General features: G+C 36.5%; 1 long non-coding RNA gene across 2 annotated transcripts in view; it reads right to left on the bottom strand.

Moving 5' to 3' along the window:
- Positions 1-17,354, bottom strand: part of LOC146002562 (uncharacterized) — a 503,824-nt gene that overhangs the window by 268,709 nt on the left and 217,761 nt on the right. The gene's annotated exons all lie outside the window — the stretch shown is intronic.

Here is a 17,354-nt window from a genome sequence, read left to right as displayed (position 1 = left end):
AAATTATCCTCACAGATATAATTGCGGAGTTTGACTTTGGATAACATGAAAACAGATAGTTTCCTAACTATACGACGAAGAGTGGATTTTAATAGGAAAATTCTAATGGTAAGTTCTGCCATCGCCGTAGGATTAGGCAACACACATAACGTTATGCAAGATAGTGCGTAATTCAAGATATTGGTGACCCATTTTCATTGCCGGTGACTGTACCTAATCAGCATTTTTCAGGAATTTTGAACTATTTTAAGTTTTTTTGAACCTACTTCAGGATTTTTGGAGCCTAACTTAAGATTTTTAGGATTTTTCGAACCTATTTTAGGGTTTTCAACCTATTTTAGGATCTTTAGAACCTGTTTTAGGGGTTTTCGAACTTATTTTAGGATCTTTAGAACCTATTTTAGGGTTTTTCGAACCTATTTTAGGATCTTTAGAACCTATTTTAGGGTTTTTCGCACCTATTTTGGGATCTTTAGAACCTATTTTAGGGTTTTTCGAAACCTATTTTAGGATCTTTAGAACCTATTTTAGGGTTTTTCGAACCTATTTTAGGATCTTTAGAACCTATTTTAGGATCTTTAGAACCTATTTTAGGGTTTTTCGAAACCTATTATAGGATCTTTAGAACCTATTTTAGGGTTTTTCGAACCTATTTTAGGATCTTTAGAACCTATTTTAGGGGTTTTCGAACCTATTTTAGGATCTTTAGAACCTATTTTAGGGTTTTTCGAAACATATTTTAGGATCTTTAGAACCTATTTTAGGGGTTTTCGAAACCTATTTTAGGATCTTTAGAACCTATTTTAGGGGTTTTCGAAGCTATTTTAGGATCTTTAGAACCTATTTTAGGGTTTTTCGAACCTATTTTAGGATCTTTAGAACCTATTTTAGGGTTTTTGAACCTATTTTAGGATCTTTAGAACCTATTTTAGGGTTTTTCGAAACATATTTTAGGATCTTTAGAACCTATTTTAGGGGTTTTCGAAACCTATTTTAGGATCTTTAGAACCTATTTTAGGGTTTTCGAACCTATTTTAGGATCTTTAGAACCTATTTTAGGGTTTTTGGAACCTATTTTAGGATCTTTAGAACCTATTTGAGGGGTTTTCGAAACCTATTTTAGGATCTTTAGAACCTATTTTAGGGTTTTTCGAACCTATTTTAGGATCTTTAGAACCTATTTTGGGGTTTTTCGAAACATATTTTAGGATCTTTAGAACCTATTTTAGGGGTTTTCGAAACCTATTTTAGGATCTTTAGAACCTATTTTAGGGGTTTTCGAAGCTATTTTAGGATCTTTAGAACCTATTTTAGGGTTTTTGAACCTATTTTAGGATCTTTAGAACCTATTTTAGGGTTTTTCGAAACATATTTTAGGATCTTTAGAACCTATTTTAGGGGTTTTCGAAACCTATTTTAGGATCTTTAGAACCTATTTTAGGGGTTTTCGAAACCTATTTTAGGATCTTTAGAACCTATTTGAGGGGTTTTCGAAACCTATTTTAGGATCTTTAGAACCTATTTTAGGGTTTTTCGAACCTATTTTAGGATCTTTAGAACCTATTTTAGGGGTTTTCGAAACCTATTTTAGGATCTTTAGAACCTATTTTAGGGGTTTTCGAAACCTATTTTAGGATCTTTAGAACCTATTTGAGGGGTTTTCGAAACCTATTTTAGGATCTTTAGAACCTATTTTAGGGTTTTTCGAACCTATTTTAGGATCTTTAGAACCTATTTTAGGGGTTTTCGAACCTATTTTAGGATCTTTAGAACCTATTTTAGGAACCTAGAAGCACACTTTTTAGAACCTAAAAATCTGAGGTCCCCATATAAGGAATAATGGCGTGGTGTTCGTCTTGCTGATATGTGTTCAGCCGACCAACTTGGACATGACTCTATTGAACTTCACGTGTCAATTCGCTGCAGTACGAAGAGAGACACAAACAAATGAAGTAACTTCAAAAACTCTAAAGGTCAAATAAGCGAATCGCCAATAAGAAAAGAACAAACAAAATTCCCGACAGATGAAAGATAATGAAGAAAAATCAAATACGTCGTTTACCATAAATTAGATTGCATGTTAGATTCCACTTGTCGCTTCTTTTTATGTTGCAGCAGAATACGAAGCACAAGTCTGATTGTGGCCCCCACATGCAATGCCTTTCTTGAAATGGCACAATAATTTCAAAGTTCAAAATCGCTTATTTGTTCGACTTTACTGCCAGAATTGGTTAACCAAACGAAACTTGACATAATTGGACACTTGTTTATTATGATAATAGGATAATTTCTCTCAGAATTGTTGTGATTTAGCACTGATTTTCTAGAACTACCTGCTAGGAGATTTTCAAACAGTAAACTGAGGTTGCCGTTACATAAATCAAGGTCATCAGCGTACAGGGAAGCAATTACACTATTACATACAATGATGGAAAAATAACTGAACACATGCAACACAACACCGGAGGGTAATATTGGAAAAGTAAATTTTCATCAAAAATCTTTAAGACTGCCTCATTGTAAATGGTAATTTGTATTTTTTCTTTCTGGGATAATTTACCAAGTTCTGTTTTCTGCAGTAAGGTTCATAATTATATAACGAATCAGTGGCGGCTCGTGGTCTGACTTTATGGGTGTGCACACTTCAGCAACGCATACAGAAGAAGTGTTTTATAACCCTCTCAAATACTCGCACTTTTTTTTTGAGTCCATAATGATGCTAAATGTATTGGTAACCCAAGTTATGAACACCTTTTACTGAAAAATAAGGCTATGGGAGAGTTTTATTTCATAAAAATATTAATTTTTACAAATTTGAAATACCGCGGTGAATTTTCCGTCGATCACGAAAAGAGCGATGCTATTGGGTATAGATAATTCAACATTCGATAACCTGACAAAATCACTATAAACATAGAAATTCCGATCTACAATATTCAATATTATTGTCGATTTGCAAAATATTTAGTAAAAAACTTTCCCCTTCGCTCCACTGAGAAATGTGAAAAAGAATAATTACATTTACATACATGAAACAAGCAGGATCGGGCGACTACCCAGGGCGTCAAACCAGGGCATCCTCCTCGATTAGAGCCAAATCCTAAGCGTGAGTTTATTTTTTAGTCCACTTTATGCACAGAAAAGCAAATAGAGACAGACGATCTACAATTTAAAGAGCCAGTATGTGCCTTCACCGGCTGCGTGGCTATTGGTTTTTAAAAGAGTTTGATTTATTGTTGACAAGAATTAATTGAAGCTACTGCTGAATAACTTAATAAGTATATTGCAAAATCATCTAATCTAAGAGATTATTGTTGTTTTGACGTCATTATGCAGGTATTAAATAAACACATACCTACAATAAACGTGTTCTGTAACAGCAGTATAGTGTTTTTAAAATAAGGCTATTATTTTTCATCATTAAAACCGTAAATACTTAACATGGTTATGATTTATATTGGAGGAAGGTGGAAAGTAGGGGTCGCCAAGATTCCATCTCGCCTGGTTGAAAATTTTATCTTGAGCCACTCCTGCAAACAAGGTAGCCGATCCAACGACCACATGCAGAAAATCAGTTGTAATCTACCAGTTATTTATTTCGAGCAACCAACTCACCAAACCAACAAACTCAAGCGAAATCAAGAGAATAAAAAAAAAAATTAAAGAAAATGATAGTACTCACTCAGTCCACACTACCCTTCTTCGTACTTCATAATTTGTCTTTCCCTTCCGTCTTATCTGTCTTATTATTGAAGTCGCTGCACACTTTGTACGAGTAGCTAACTTCCCTCCAAATATTTAACAACGTTAAATATTACGTATCTGCTTTCACTATGTACAGTTTCCCCTTTCATCATGCTCACTTTGCAATGAAAGAGGAACGAGCTTTTGATAGTGTAACAATTTTGCTACACAATGGAAACAGCTGACTGATCCACGCCCCCCCCCCCCCTTTCCCTTTGCCTGAGCGGGTGGATAATTCAACTACAGCGCCACAAGGACAGTTTATTTTGGCCAAGCAAAGGCGATGCAAGACATTGTTTAAAGTACGCGCTTCGCTTTCAGTTGTCCTCCCCTCCCTCCTGTCTTCTTCCTTGCCCCTGTCATGCTCGGAACAGGGTGGGCGAAGATACCATAGAAATGTCCCTTTCAAAAAAAAAAAATCCCTCGATTTACGGTGATGTGTGTGCTGCCTCTACTCCGCCACACGATCTCGAATGGAATGGGATTGCAACACTGCTGTATCGTGAACACAGCTGTGCGAGTTTAGCCCATAATATCGCGATCTAGAAGAGCCAATCCCTTCTCTTTTCTTGCGTGCTGCAAACAGCGGCCAACGAGCACCAGGCGACTTGTGTTCCGAGCGAACGTATCTCAGCGGCAGACGCTGGTAATGCGAACCCGATGTGGCGATTCGGCTTCGGAACGTTTGATGTTTTGAAGGAGATAGTGTTCAGTGAATAAGTTTCATAAAAAATAATTGCATTGCAGATTTATTTGGGTGCGCACGTGCGAATAGGCAGAAGCCGCTACTGTAACGAATATCGACATGCTAGCATACTGAAGCCTGGCATTTCGTTGTCATAGAAACTCAAGCTTTGATATTACAAGGGGCAATTTACATTCTGTTGTTCTTGCAATCTTCTCTCAAATAAATACGGACTACACCACCCTTCCATTTTGGTTCAAGATCTCCTAGGATATTTTGGTAACACGTTATACTGATCGCGGACCTACCTGGCGGCCGACCTAAATAACTAAAAAAAAAAGCCCAAAAAACACCTATCATCTTCGGGAGTTTGTGGCTCGATAAGTGTCAACAACCTCAGTTGCGAAGTCTGTAGTTACACCGTTGCCAAGCGTAGTCTGTTTTTGTCAATTGTTTTTATTATCTTGTTTGTAGTGTTTTGGTGTTTTGTGTACTAATTTTCTGTGCTTTTGTACTATTGTACAACTTTTATCCAGCAACGGCCCTGACCAACTCTCTCTCTTCCCAGTTTTACAGTAGGCTACGTTTGACAATATGCTGTCCATCCGACGCTCTTTGTTTAATTCCGCCAGCAACGTTCGGTACCTTGTGTCGTGACAGGCACCTACACTGGTCCTTTAGGACTTGTGAATGGTCACAGCTTAGTTACCCAAATCGGACTTCTCAGTCAGGCTAACAGGGTAAACAGACGACCAGGCTCTGACTGGTCACTGGTGTCGGATTTATACCCTCCATTATGAAATGAAAAGTTTATGGAAAATATATGTCTTATTATTGTACTTTATGCACATTTTACATCAAACTTATCCACTGGCAATCCTGGATCGAGTTGACAAAGGCAGATATGCGAACAAATCTATAACGGGCAACTCTTCCAAGATTAATCAATGGTATCGCAAGAATCCGTACCAGCTAACTGTAGACCAGGCGAACGAGCACAAGTCTCTGCGCAAGTAGTGACGCGAGACGGCTCCACCAATGTACAGCGAGAGAAACGGGATTGTGTAATGGGCGACGGGAGTTCCCCGATTTCCTATGCAGCGTTGCAAACTTTTGAAAAGGAAGATACCGAACGCACATGGTAAACGGACCGTATTTTTGTCTCCAGGTCCGTACGATTGGCTTAAGATTTTCTTAGGGAAATATTAGGGATAAAACTGCAAGAGCAAATTTTGACAAGCCGTGCATTTAGCGTACGGACTAAGGTTTGGACCGTACGTCCGTACATGTACGGTCAGGACCTTACGGTTGGCAACGCTGCCCTTTCACCCTCGATTTTCCTCCTCCTCATCTGCCGATATGCGCGGCCCTGCTCTACAGTTAGCTGGGACAGGATATAGGGTACGAGGTTGACCTGTGATACCAGCCTGAGAAAGCCCAAAAATACAGGAATCTGGTCCCTTTTTATAGCGAACGGTTGTTGACAAAATACCAAGGGAACTTGGTCGATATTTACATGTATCCATGGATCTGCATAATTACATCGTGTAATTTGCGCTTTTACAATATTTACATTAAATCATGAAAGTTGTAAATTATATACCTTCTTAAAATATTTTTCCGGTGCCGAAAAAGATCACAAAATAAATTAATTAGTTAATATCTAAAAAGACTGCAGATTAATTCGAGACTGTTCGAATTTAGTGCATGGCACAGATAATGTAGCTACGCGCAGATGTTGCGCTGCTGCTTACAAATGGTAGCATGACCAGATTCGACTGGGGCGACACACATGAACATGCCCAATGTAAGACGAAGAGAATTGAATTGATCGCTGATTCGTTGTTTCCAGCCGCCAGCTGGAAATGCGACCTGTATAACTTTCAGAGATTTTGTTAAATATTTGTTTCGTCCGATTGCTAATGATTTAATGTCTGACGACTTGTAATGATGGAGTGCCAGGTGAATTCATTTGCACTTTTGGGCACGGATGGCGTAGTGGTACCGGCCTCGCTTTGTAATCAAGGGATCCCGGTTATACTCGGTGGAGGCACATTGCGCAGTGGGTTGGATCTCACTTGAACTATAGGTCCAGTCCCGATTAGCCTATCTGTGCATAAAGTGGAAATCAAATTTAAAAAATCAAACACAAGAAAAACGTTCGCACTTATGATTAGTGTTACATATATTTTATTATTCAGAACTCAGTTCTTGTTTTAACCTCAGGTATTTGGTATTTGCTTCGTGCTTAATCTTTGGGTCGTGGCAGATAAACAACAGGCCCGATGCTTAGGAACTTGTTGAATTTGTCTCCTTTTTTTTTATTTGTTGTATTAAGTCCACTTTATACACAGTAAGGCTAATCGGGACTGGACCTACAGTTTAAAGTGGGATCCGCACCACTTGCGCCTCCACCGGGTATCGAACCCGGGACCCCTTGATTACAAGGCGAAGACGGAATTAGTCTCCTATACAGAGTGTACAGTACATATAATAATATGGAAGTTTAAACATTTTTTTTTCTCGTAGTGACGGGGTATGAGAACAAATGTTAAATTCGATGAAAGAGGAACTGTAGTGCAACTTACGTTACAAGTGTTCAATGTGCGATCCTTTGGTGACACGGCATACATCAGTCGGAAGTCAATTCCTTGCCACTCTCGTATCAGCATGTCTGACGTCAAAGACTGAATGGCTGAAACAATGAGGTTTCTAAATTCAGGCAGATCGGTCGGTAGGGTGGCACGTAAACATGTTCTTTCACAAATACTCAAAAGGAGAAATCGCATGAGGTGTGAGTGGGAGAACGTGGTGGCCACGGTAGATAAGCAGAATGCTTTCTCCTCTGGAGTCGCCATTTCTTGACAGTAGCGTCGCCTGCGGCAGTGCAGGAAAGTACAAGTTCGTGGGTATGCTTAAAAAATATTTCACAGTTTTTCTTTCATCCAATGTAACATTTGTTATCATACCCCGTCGCTACGAGAAATTAAAAAATGTTGAAACTGCTACATTATTGTATGTACACCCTGTATATTGAAGAAAAGATGGTCGTTGAATGATGGATGTGTGCGAGGTCTGTTCAGCAATAGTGAAAATATCACACACAGCCTAACATATAATACCATGCTTTTAAAGAAACAATTGGTCTGAAACGTCCTGAACAGAAAGTAAAACAGATTCCTAAACTTAGTTTATGTCTAATTAATTTTTAGTTAAATTCGTGGAACAAAATTCCAATCAAACTTACCAAAACATTAAAATAAAACAACCAAGAATACTGTTTAATACAAGAAGTGCCATCTGTAGGAAAACCGAGAGTCCCATTTCAGCACGGTACGTGACTGAAGTTGCCTAAACAACAAAAAAATGCAACTTTTACAACGTTTCAAGTGGCCTCTCGCAAAGGAGGGGAGAGATGTCATTACTTATCTTTAAAACGTAGGAATACATGACTGGTCACACATTAGTTCAACCTTAGTTTCACACGCTGATTGCCAAGACGAATATTCAATTAACACCCTTGGAATTGGGGAACCGCCCAACCCACCTCCCGTGATTTACTGCTCTACCACACCATAAGGTCTTTGGGAACAGTGGATACAGTCCATTGCAATTTGCAGGACTCAGTGTTACCAGTGTGTCAAGGTAGCACTCGCTGTCTGGTGCCCTTTCAATTACATTTCTCAAAATTAAAGCGTTTTCCTCTGCACGTTTGACCATTTGGTTAGCATTTTCTTGTGATTTATTGTCCAGTAGAGGTACTTTGCCTAACAACTCTCAGTCTACTATATATTAGTTCTGTAAGGCATAGAGTTATTAAAGAGATATATTGTCCTCTTGGATCTTAAGATTTCCTTCGTCATTAACCTGAACTTCTTATTGGACCGATTCTAACAAGTTTAACCAAGACCAAACTTCAACATGATGGTCTCTCTCTCTACTTGTGCCAAGAGATCTACAAGCACTTAAGCTTTCATACAACGAATGGTTCTTCGTTTTATTACCGAGTAAACAACGCATTACGAGTACTTTTCCTATTGTTTCTTAATCATGACGTCATTGCAGGGCTTGAAATGGAAATTTTCACGAAACTGCATGCTTTACTTTCGTTAACAAGTCTTTTTTCTTCTTCTGCCTCTGAGTACCACAGTGACGTAATTAACGACTAATGAAATGACGTGCTGTATTACAATTAATAATAGTTAATATTGAAATATTAGATAAACACCAAATAGTACAAAATACATTGTGTCTTCTGGAATTTACTAAGCTTTTGCTCAAGACTTTCTTCTATCAACAACTTATTTTACAGTTACCACACAAGTCTTGGTTTTTCTTCCGAAAAAAAGTATTTTACAGCCAGGGGCGCCAACTTTTGAAAAGCATTCGGCGGGCTCAAATACTTGAGATAAAAATTCACAAAAAAATCTTCCCTTGAAAGTTTCATGATATTAATTGTAATATAATTAAGTCTTGGTTCCATATTTTATTTTAGTTCTTCGTCTGGGGAAGACCCTGATACAGGGTTGAAACATTACATGTTAAGTGTTTTTATATCTTACTAAACGGCCTTGGTCAGCAACTTAGTGTTTTTAATTATATTGATGCACACCAACAATGTATCCTTACTACTACTACTACCGCTACTACTAACAAGAACAACAACACGACCAATTATTGAGTGGGCTCTGGCCCCACAGCCCATATAAGTTGGCGCCACTGTTTATAGCTGGTAACTATAATAACTTTGAACAGCATTCAATGAAAGTGCCAGCATATTCTATTTATAATGAGTAAAATTATATATTTTATAAAGTATCGCATGTATACGCTTAACAGATAGCACTCGAATCAGATATACTCGACAATATCAGCAAAACTGTCTGTCCAATATCCATAGTTGGAAATGTCAGTTTCGCAATTAAAAATAGGTGGAGCAACTTCTTATAAACTCGTGTGTTGTTTATATGGAAGGAGTTGTGAATGAGATGGGAATGAAAGAGAAAATACTTTCATAATGTGATAGAATCTTTTAGTTTTGCAAGAACAAATGGTAAAGTATAAAGAAATATAAAAATAATGCCTACTTTAATCTAAATATCTATTTATGCAATTTATACAACGTTGTACATTATTTCATCGATAATTTTAAGGGCATAAACCATGAATATGCTGGCCTGATTAAAATAACGTAAATCGTATGGTAGTTTCGTATATATGTAGGGCTGGCTATCTTGCAAGAGACTATTTATCAAACCTATCCTTCCAGATACCACTATTAGAAAATTAGGTTCACGCAGAGCGTTTACTCAACATTGCTTGAAACCAGATGGAGAGCGCTAGATTGCGATCAAGTTCAGACTTGTTCAATCGTAAAAGCGTTAAGGTGCTTGGTTCCTGAGTCGAATCTGCTCTGCAGATAAAATTGGTTATTGTTTGTAAAGGCAGGTGGTAAAAATCGGCACCTTTCCACTTTCGAAAACAGACTTTCTACTACAAGATTAAAATTAGCTACTTGACAGTTTCATAAATGAAATACGTGTGTGATTTATGAGGTTTTGCGTGATTGATCTGTGTACAATTCTGCAGCATAATCTGATTCATTCGAAGTTAAGGAAACATTCTATTAACAAACAACAACGATAGTCTGTGCACATAAATGAAAGATATATATGTGCCACTCACGTACAGTCACCGGCAAAAGAAAAATGGAACACCTAGATCCTGAAATACTCGCTTCCATGCAAGGTGTTATGTGTGTCGCCTAACTCCACGGCGACGGTAGAAGTTGTCATTGAAAATTTGCTATTCAAATCCACTTGTCTCCGTATACTTAGGCAAAACACATTACACTTTGCAGGGAAGCGAGAATTTAAGGATATAGGTGTCCCATTTCTAATGGCGGTGACTGTACGTACTGCAAGGTTAAAAAACACAAAGAGAGTTGAACATCTTGAGTACTTGTAGTACGGGTTGTAGGCGAGAAATACTGAACTTCCGGATAGATACATGCCCACGTGTAGATTTACATAAAATATGTGATTTCAGAAGGGAACCCCATCTGATTTTTTCCGATGTAGATAGATATGGCGGCCATTAATCAAAATGATCGACATACGGAATTGAAATACACATGTATATCTACCGTTGGCATTTCAAGAGGCGGAGACCGTCTCATTTTCATGAAGATGAAATTTGAATCCCAAAAATTTCAATTTTAAATCTGGTAAGAAATTTCGTGGGCATTTTCACACTCATCATGGCAATTCACAATACATACGCCATTACATATGTGCGGGGCCTCCCCGATACTGCAGTGGTAGCGTCGTCGCCTTGTAATCAAGGGGTCCCGGGTTCGATCCCCGGTGGAGGCACATAGTGGCTCGGATCTCACTTTAAACTGTAGGTCCAGTCCCGATTAGCCGTACTGTGCATAAAGTGGACTTAAAACACCAACTGAATCAATCAATCAATTAGATAGGTGCAATGATTTTAAAGGTAAATCCTATGAAAAGGAGAATGTATATAGGCTATACGTATACATGATATCTTTCTCATAGTACTAATTTGCAATTATACTAAAGATATTTCACATTCTATAACTTTTGCTCCTTTAAATTTCTTTTGCGCCCGACGATTATTAAGTGGGATAGGTTTAATTTTTAATTGCATTTCCAAATATCAAAATCGCGGCCATATGCTAATGAAGAGTGTATTCTCGAAAGGTAGGCTCCCAGAGACCAATTCCACATTCATTTGGTGTAATTCATCTAACTAACTAACTAACTAACTCTCTAGCCTTCTTAAACCCGAAGGTTCATGGCTGCAGCAACACAGGCCTTCCATCTGTCCCTATCTTGAGCAAGATCTATATACTCTTTTCCATCCCTACCGATTTCCTTTAAATCCATCTCAACGTTGTCCCTCCATCTTCGTCTTGGCCTTTCTACAGGTCTCTTACCATCAGGTTTCCCAACAAGAATCCTGTTAACTCCTCTTTCCTCTCCCATTCGTGCCACATGGCCTGCCCACCTAAGTCTTCTTGATTTAATTATTCTAATAATATCTGGACATGAATACAAATTATGTAGTTCTAAATTATGTAACCTTCTCCACTCACCTGTCTCCTCATCCCTTTTAGGTCCAAATATTTTCCTAAGGATCTTATTTTCAAATACTCTCAATTTATGTTCCTCTTTCAATGTAAGGGACCAAGTTTCGCACCCATTTAATACTACAGGCAAAATTACTGTTTTGTATATTTTAACTTTTAGTTTCTTAGATATTAAACGAGAAGACAAAAGTTTATGAAGAGAGAAGTAACATGCATTTCCTGAATTAAGCCTACTTTTTATTTCCTCTTTAATATAATTTTCATTTGTTAATATTACTCTTAAGTATTTGAATTTGGAAACTGGTTCAAACGAGTTGTTATCAAAAATTAGATTTTGATTATTACCTAACACTTGGTTTCAGCCTGTAAGCATATATTTAGTTTTCTCCTTGTTAACTTCCAAACCTATCTCTTTAGCAGTTTTGAAAAATATTTTAGCATTATTCTTAATTGTATTCACATCATCCCCCAGTAAGTCTACATCATCTGCATATGCTAACAACTGAGTCACACCATTTAATTTTAGCCCTTCTTTAGCTTCTTTTACCTTCCTAACAGCAAATTCTAAGGCAAAATTAAAGAGCAATGGAGATAATGCATCTCCTTGTTTTAACCCATCATGAATTGTAAATTTGTCAGACACATTAATACCCACACGAATTTTACTTTCTGTTATACTGGTGCATACTTTTATCATACTAACAAGCTTCTTAGGTATTCCAAACTCTACTAATATATTATATAATTTATCTCTTTTGACCGAATCATATGCTTTTTTGAAATCAATGAATAGCTGATGGACATTTTGATTATATTCCCACTTTTTCTCAAGTGTCTGCCTGACGTGAAAAATTTGATCTGTAGTTGATCTGTTACGTTTAAATCCACATTGATAATCACCTATAATTTCATTAGCATACGGGGTAAGTCTTGTTAAAAGAATGTTAGATAATATTTTATATGTTGTTGAGAGTAGAGAAATTCCACGGTAATTATTGCAGTTCATTTTATCACCTTTTTTAAACACAGGAACAATTATGGATTCTTTCCACTGTTGAGGGATTTCTTCTTTATTCCATATTAAACAAATTAATTTATGAATTTGACATATTAATGAATTTCCACCATATTTAATTAACTCAGCTGGTATTAAATCAATGCCAGGTGCTTTGTTATTCTTTAGCCTTTTAATAGCATCTTTAACTTCAGTCAAGTTAGGTTCTGGAACTAAAGGTTCTGCTGTGTGTACTTCATTCACTTCTGATTTATCTCCTACATGGACATTTAAAAGGTCATTAAAGTAGTTCTTCCATCTATTTAGAATATCGCTTGGGTCAGCTAGAAAATCACCGTCATTATCTTTTATCAAGTTTACTTTAGGTTGCCACCCCTTTCTAAACTCATTTACACCTTTATATAAATCTCTGATATTTTTATTTTTGCTGTTTGTTTCAATTTCGTTAATTTTGCTTTTCAAGTAATCTCTTTTCTTACTTCTAAACGTGCGGTTAACTTCTCGCTTTATTCTATTATAATTGTTTAGATTTGTATCATCCGAGTTATTTAACCACCTAAGTCTAGCCTGATTTCTTATTTCTATTAGATTATGACATTCATTATCAAACCATGGCTTACTTTTTCTTGGTTTATGGTATCCTATACTTTCTTTAGCTGCTGATTCTATTGCATTACGTATGTGCTCCCAATTCTTATTTACGTCTGTTTCATTTATATTTTCATCATCATTTAAATCCTGCAAAACATCAAATCTATAATATTTGACAGTTTAATTTGGTAATCTTTCTTAATTCTTTAATCAGCAAATTTTCCTGTATTAAATTTTATAACTTTTAGATCTTGTTGCTTATGATTTATCACTGCGAGTCTTTCTCTTAATTTAGCAATTACTAAATAATGGTCACTGGCACAGTCAGCACCTCTATGTGTACGAACGTCAATTATACTAGTATGCCTTCTCTTATCAATGAGAATATGATCTATGTGATTATGAGTTTTACCATCTGGAGAAGACTAGGTATATTTATGGATATCTTTATGTTTAAAAGTGGTACTTTTCACAATTAAATTCTTTGAGGTTGCAAAAGTAATCAATCTTATACCATTATCATTACTTAATTCATGAAGACTTTCTTTACGAATCGTGGGTTTAAATGTCTCTTCTTTGCCAATCTGTGCATTACAGTCACCTAACAGAATTTTCATATCATAATTCATGCGTAATTCATAATGTGTAATTCATGCGTAGCAATTAATGGAAATCCTATGAAAACATTATATCCTTATCCTTGAACTGCCCTTGACCTTCTTGTAAAACTGCCTCTATTGCTTTTAAAAGGATTGTTAAACGTCCAGATCACTTTAAATTCGGTCCAGGAACATTTTTTTTTCCGGATCAATTTAAATACAGTCCAGGAACCTTTTTTTAAAAATTAATTTAAATAAGGTCCAGGACCTATTTTCCGGATGAATTTGAATTCGGTCTAAAAATCATTTCCTTGAAGAATTTAAATACGGTCCAGGAACCTTTTTTTCAGTGCAACAATACGCAACTTGGACCGAATTTAAATTGTGCGAGAAGAAAGGTTCCGGTCCTGTTGCTGAACCCAATAGAACCCATTATAATTTATGCGTTCCTGGATCTTTAACACCCTGGAAGTTCCTGTACCGTTCAAACTATACGAGGCACAAGTTAAACCCCGCAAGCAATGTACGAAATGGCGAAATGAATGTCTCCTTCTGAGGTGGGGCAGGTGATATATTCATTCCGTGGCAGTAACTCCTGCACAGGTTAATCGAATAGGAAAACATGGTTCTTGCGATAGCCTGACAATTAAGTAAATAAACATAGATATAAATCAGACCTCTTAGACCCCACCTGAAGGTGTACTCTGGTACTTGAAGAGTAATTGTAAAGATTGTACTCTGTTGGACTGGTTCTTAGTAGTGGTCTACCATTAATTAAGAATACCTTTTCTCCTCGCATAGACGAACGTAAAGCAGTTCGCTAACTGTAAGACAGGCCTGTACCCAGGGGAGGGGCCACGCCCCCCCTCGAACCATGAAATAATTACATATGAACCCTGTAAAAATCTATGGAAAAAACATCGATAATTTTGCAAATTTGTAAAAAAAAAAATTCTTTGCATAAATGAATGTCTTTGTTGTGTAGAAATCTGTAATATTGGGTAGTTTTAGTTTTATAATCATTGATGCAAGACTACCTCGTTGGCGGAGTGGTTAGCGCGCCAGGACGCAGGGAGCTCCTGGTTCGAATCTCAGCTTGGGCATAGGCGCTCTTTGTGAGTGTGTTCCTTCATCAATTTCATCATATCATCGTTCATCTTCATCGCCGCGATTAGACAAACTTGGTAGGAAAGCAACCTGAAATAATCTAATTCAACCAACCTCACAGCATTCCTGATCTTCTCTTTGTTCCACAAATTCAGATCTACCGCCTCCCCCTTATAGAAATCCTGGTTACGGGCCTTAGCAACATATAAAACACGAATGCAAGACTAACATAAGTATCAAATCTTATTGATAATTATTAACATAAAGCAAGAATTAAATAAAATCTAACACTTAAAAAACTAAATATTTGAACTATTTTGTAATATCTCCCCCTCTCTCTCTCTCTCTCTCTCTCTCTCTCTCTCTATATATATATATATATATATATATATATATATCACACACACACACACACACACACACACACACACACACACACACACACACACACACGAGGGTCATCCAGAAAATAATGACCGTTTTGTTATACAAAATGAAGAACACAATATTTATTGGAAAAAAACAATTCTGTTACATACCTGAAGCTTCCTTCACTTCTCTACATAATCACCTTCTACATTTAAACATTTGTCGTATCTGGGGCACGAGCTTCAGAATTCCCATGTTATACTCTTCTGCCGCCAGTTCATTAAGCCAGTTGGTCACTGCATTCAAACAAAAGACCGCTCGCGCATTTCCGCCAAGAGGCACTACGATCAATGCAAATCGTTATTGTGAGTCTCTAAGAAAACTACCTCCAAAAACCTCCAAATTATTACAAAAGAGGCCATAAAATTAAAACATTTTAAATATAAAAAGGTTCTTTACGGTCCAGAACACATTTACGCTTGCAGATTTTCTATCTTGGACGCGAATTGAAATTATTTAAAATTCCTGGACCTTTAACAATCGTGCTTTCAATGGGCGATCTGCTGTCAACAATGAAAAGAGTCTTAAAAGAAATTTATTTAAGGTAAATTTATAAATACAAAAAATAGTATTTTAAGGGTTCAGTACGTCTAAAGTCTTCTAACAAATATTTCGTAACGTTACCAAATATAAAATACTATTGTATGGTTCGAGAATTATTAAGACTTTTAACTCGCAGTTATTCAGTGTTACAGTGAGTTTTCTACAAAACCACTATTTTTATTTTTCAAAAATAGATTTATTGATATATTATGAAAGTTTACACTATTTGGAGCATTTCTGAAAAATCCTGAAGTTAACAAATGCCACCGTTTCCGAGATTTATCAAATCAAAAATATCCAATATGGCGGATTCTTTCCAATATGGCGGCCATCAGCACACAGATGGCGGAGATTGGCTACTCGACTGAACATGTCTTAAGTGGTATAACAATTAATTCTACCAAGTCTCTTGCTTAAATCGAAAAGTCAATGATTCCGGACTTAACCGTCGGACTGTGATAAAGAGAGACTTATTTGTTTCTGTCCTCCATTTGGAGACATTTTATGGCGCATCTTTCATTAAAATATATTATAACTTATATCGCTTTAAAGCTTATAAATTAGGCTACAACTTTTATTCGAAACAATTTCTTGCCATTTAATTTGTTCAAAAGTTGCAAGGCAAAAACTTTAGAAAGTACTAGAAAAAAATCACTTTTTAAAGATGATTTTCTTAGTTACGTCAAAACTACCAACATTATCGAAATATTAAACAGGATCTTATGTTTAGCCCAGCTAATAAGTATTAAGACTAAAGAAAATATTACCTGTCTACAACCATTGGTTACGGAGATATGGGCCAATTACTGAGAGTCTGCGAAATTGATGTTTGGAAGGGGCACTGGGGTGGAAGAACCGCGAGGAGGGGCAGGGACTTTTGGGATTTTGCACTACTAGTAGTGTTTTAACAACTGACCAAAATTCAGGTTTTATGGTATTATTCCTGACATGAAAACTTTATTGACTGGGCTATATTAGAGATAAACACAGATGGCGCTGCAGCTTTTAATATTTTAAATGCTGCATGAACAAACAATTGAAGAATGTGAATGTTAACGCACAGACTAAACACGTGATAACGTTTTTTTACTGCAATGAATTGTGGAATAATAGACTTCATTTTTCTTCTTGAAGAATTGAACATGTTACTTAAATGTGGATGACGATTAATCATGATTGGATAACTTGAACATTATTGTCTAGTGGGTATAGAATGTAGGGCTAAAATGGCTGAGCGAGATTTTTTATTTGTGTCGACGTTAAAATAATATATGTTCGCTAATAGTACTTAATTGTGCATTTTTCAGAAGTTCCTATTTAAATTATATAAACTTTCTTACCTTACCTACCATAGCAGCTATCCTGTATCGGAATCCATGTTGTAAGCATACAGTATTGCCAGGTCTAACTTTTGGTTTTTGAGGTGTATGCGAATTTCCACGAGGAATCACTTTCTATATTTCATGTTTATCTCCGTATTTATGATTTTTATTTCATTTTTGGATTTAAAGTTTCTATTTTTTTATA

Source organism: Lepisma saccharinum, chromosome 18 (genome assembly GCF_977018435.1).
Source record: "Lepisma saccharinum chromosome 18, izLepSacc3.1, whole genome shotgun sequence".
Classification (NCBI taxonomy): Eukaryota; Metazoa; Arthropoda; class Insecta; order Zygentoma; family Lepismatidae; genus Lepisma; species Lepisma saccharinum.
This window is presented reverse-complemented; position numbering and strand designations above follow the sequence as displayed.